Source organism: Galeopterus variegatus, unplaced genomic scaffold (assembly GCF_000696425.1).
Source record: "Galeopterus variegatus unplaced genomic scaffold, G_variegatus-3.0.2 Scaffold7753, whole genome shotgun sequence".
Lineage (NCBI taxonomy): Eukaryota > Metazoa > Chordata > Mammalia > Dermoptera > Cynocephalidae > Galeopterus > Galeopterus variegatus.
The window spans coordinates 29,306-33,460 of NW_007733864.1; positions in this window are offsets into that span (position 1 = coordinate 29,306).

Genomic DNA, 4,155 nt, shown 5'->3' on the forward strand with positions numbered 1-4,155 from the left:
AATATCAGTTCTTCATTCTTTTTTTATTGCCATATGATTTTCCATTGTATAAATGTACTGCATTTCACTTATCTATTCATCAGCTGATTGATGTTTGATTTGTGTAAACTTTCTTGGCTATTATGAGTACTGATGCTATGAACATCCCTGTACAAGGTTTTGCATGGGCATGTGTTTTATTTCACTTAGGTATATACACAGGAATGGAATTGCTGGGCCATAATGATAACTAAATATTTCATTTTGAGGAACTGTAAAGCTCTTTTCCAAGTGCTAGCATAGTTTTACGATCTCATCAGCAATGTATGAGTAATCTATCTTCTCCACATTCTTGCTAACATTTGTTATTGTCTTTTTTATTTTGGCCATTATAGCAGGTGTAGAGTAATATCTCTTTGTGGCATAGATTTGCATTTACCTTATGACTAATTGACTTGAGCATCTTTTCATGTGCTATTTCTTAATTGTAGATCTTCTCTGTAGAAATGATCATTCAAATCCTTTGCTCATTTCTTTTAATTAGGTTGTCTTTTTATTATTGAGTTGTAATAGTTCTTTATATATTCTGAATTCAAATACCTTCTTAGACATATCAACTGCAAATATTGTTTGCCATGTGTGAGTTGTCTATTCACTGATGAAAAGTGATTTTCTGTCCTTTGAAACACAAATGTTTTAAATTTTGATGAAAAGTGATTTTGTGTCCTTTGAAACACAAAACTTTTAAATTTTACTTTTTCTTTTACTTCTCCTGATTTTAGCATCATATCTAAGAAAACGCTGCCAATTCAAAGTCTCAAAAATTACTTCAGAGTTTTATTTTAGAAGTTTTAGATCTTACATTTAGGTCTATAATTAATTTTGAGTTGATTTTGGGAATGGTGAGAGATAAGAGTTTAACTTCATTATTTTGCATGGTCATTCAGTTGTTCCAGCATCATTTGTTGAACTAAAGACTATTTTCTTCTATATATTTGTATAAACACATTTGTTAAAAATCAATTGGTCATAAACGGCAACAGTTTATTTCTGGGCTCACAATTCTATTCCATTGATCTATGTGTCTATTCTTACGCCAGTACCAGGTTGTCTTGATTACTGTAGCTTTGTACTAAGGTTGCAAAGCAGGAGGTGTAAGACCTCCAACTTTGCTCTTTCTTTGTGTAGAGGTGAGTGGGGGTCCCTTGCCTTTCTGCATGAGTTTTAGGATCTGATTCCCAATTTCTTTAAAAAAAAGATCCAGCTGGGATTTTTTATTTCATTGAACGAATCCTTCAGTTCCAAGAGTTCTACTACATTCTTTTTTAAGGTACTAGTCTCTGTAAATTTTCTCCTTCATTTCCTGGATATTTTTTCTCATTTCATTATGTTGTCTAACTGAGTCTTCTTGTATCTCATTGACTTTCCTTAAGATTGTTGCTTGGAATTCCTTTACAGTCCTTTCAAAGTTTTTCTGTTCTGTAGGGTCTGGTACTTGAGAATTACTGCATTCATTTGGTGGTGTCATATTTGCTTGGTTTTTCATATTTCTAGTATCTCTGTATTAATGTCTGGTCATCTGGTAGAGCAATTGCTTCTTCTTTACTCTAGAGTGGACTTTGAGGAGAGAGATGTCCTCTTCTTTTTCCACTCTCCACTGGTGACTCTTCTTGTGTCAGTCGAGTCAAGTGGGTGGAGGGCCACCTACACAGAGGCTGTGGCTGCTACTGTGGTGGCAAGCTGCCCTTGCAGCAGCAGTGGCTGTGGTGGACCACACATGCAGAAATGATGTTTTTGGTGTGCTGCTGCTTTGTGTTGGGTGATGGAGACTGCCAGTGGCTTCTGCCTGGGATCCCAGGCATCTGTTTGGTATTTCATTCTTCCTTATTTTCTATTCTTTCTGTCTTTTATTGTATTACCATTTTTCAAAAACAATATTGGCTAGCATTAAGCTTTTTATCCCCTAGGTAGGTGCCGTACATATGTTTATATATATCCATCTCTATGTCTACATCTACATCTTTGTCTATATTTGAATTTTCTCTACCTTTAGCTTTAAGCAATCTACATGTTTGTGTTTGCACCTGTGGTGGTGGTTGTTTTTTATAAAGGTAATAGAAGTAGCACACTATCTAAGCCTTTGAATAATTGAAATTGTCTTTCTATTGCATGATGCAGTAATTCATAATTGATGAGGTACAGATGTTTTGAGTCACAATATGTCTTATAAAATTTTTCTATGGATTGCATCTTTGTGTTTGACTGTTAGTTTTGGGAATTAACAGTCTGAGAACGGATGATACTTCTTCCTTTGTGACTAGTCTGTGTTTCTGTCTATGTTTTCTTTCTGGTGGTTCCTTTTTCACGTAAAATTTTTCTATGGATTGCATCTTTGTGTTTGACTGTTAGTTTTGGGAATTAACAGTCTGAGAACGGATGATACCTCTTCCTTTGTGACTAGTCTGTGTTTCTGTCTATGTTTTCTTTCTGGTGGTTCCTTTTTCACCTTCAAAATTAAAATATATCTCCTAGATACATCTAGGAGTAAGTCTGAACCTTTTGTGTGAGTAACTATATATGTTCTAATTTTCTGTTTGTTTTATATGCTGCTTTTATTATTAAGTCATTATTTTTAACAAGACAAGCATTTCCACCAAATTATTTGTTCTATGCCTTCAGAGAAACTGCTGTGTCTGCCTCAGAAGGGCCCAGAGTTGGGTTCAGCAGCTGGGAAGACAGCTGCCTATTCATGATTAGGACCTACAAAAAACCATGATGCATTTATCTTCTTCTGTAGTGAAGCAGATGGAGCTGAATGTGTAAAACACAAAAGTGAAACTCAGAGAGGAGATGTTACATTTTTCAATGAAGTGGATGAACAGGCCACTAATGAAATTCATATTGCTGTTGAGGAGAGAAGCACTGCAGCTGCAGGAAGAGCAAAGAGGATAAATCTGCAAATCTCAGAACAAGTCAATATTCCTGCTTTTGCTGAGAAGTGAGCATAAAGAAAAGCCATCTAGCAACCCATGCCGAGGGGTCTGGATATGACAGAATGTGGCACCCAATTTGTTTCATTTATAACACTTGCTGAGAACTCTTTATTATCCTGATTTAGCTTTGAAATGATTAAAATACATAGTGTGGTAGACTACACTGTGGCAGTGCAAAACCCCAAAGGACAGGCTGCAAAAGGTGATATGGTTGATATGTAGGCAGATGTGTGTATCCAGGCAGAAAACCAATCTTGGTATGGGAAACAGTTCTGCTTCTTTGATAATGGTTCTGTTGTGGCTAGGAACCACAAGTGATGGTGAATGACAAGTCCATATGCCAGCCCTGCAACTTTGACACTGCGAGGTTCCTGAGGCACCATATTGTTCTTGATCCAGAAGGGTAGTGAGTGACCTACAGCAAGGTCAACAGCCCCATAACCGACTGTGTTGCTGCTGCACCAAGGTCTTACTGGCTGAAGTTCATGATCACAGAAAAATAGAGTTTTTCTGTTCAGAGAATTGTAAGAAATAGATAATAACTTAAGAAGAGATCAAAAATGAGCAATACTGTCCATAGTCATCTGCATTTCCACCACAAAATTGAATTATTGGGAACATTCAATAAAAAAGAAAGAAAAAGAAAAACCCAAGGAAAGCAAGTCATCTTGTGTAACACCTTTGTTCTTTTTTTCCTTTGAAATCTTTCAAGTTTGACTGTCAAAAGTTACTTTGAGCCTTTCATTTTAAAATGTGGAAACTTATCTAGCTTCAGTCTTCTAACCAAAACACTATGGTACTGGCATATAAACAGACACACTGATCAATGGAATAGAATAGAGAACCCAGAAATCAACCCACACACCTACAGCCATCTGATCTTTGATAAAGGCACCAAGCCTATACACTGGGGAAGAGACCGCCTCTTCAGCAAATGGTGCTGGGAGAACTGGATGTCCATATGCAGGAGAATGAAACTAGACCCATACCTTTCACCAGACACTAAAGTCAACTAAAAATGGATTAAAGAATTAAATATACACCCTTAAACAATAAAACTTCTTAAAGAAAACATACGAGAGACACTTCAGGAAAAAGGACTGGACACAGACTTCATGAATACGACCCCAAAAGCACGGGCAACCAAAGGAAAAATAAACAAATGGGATTATATCAAACTAAA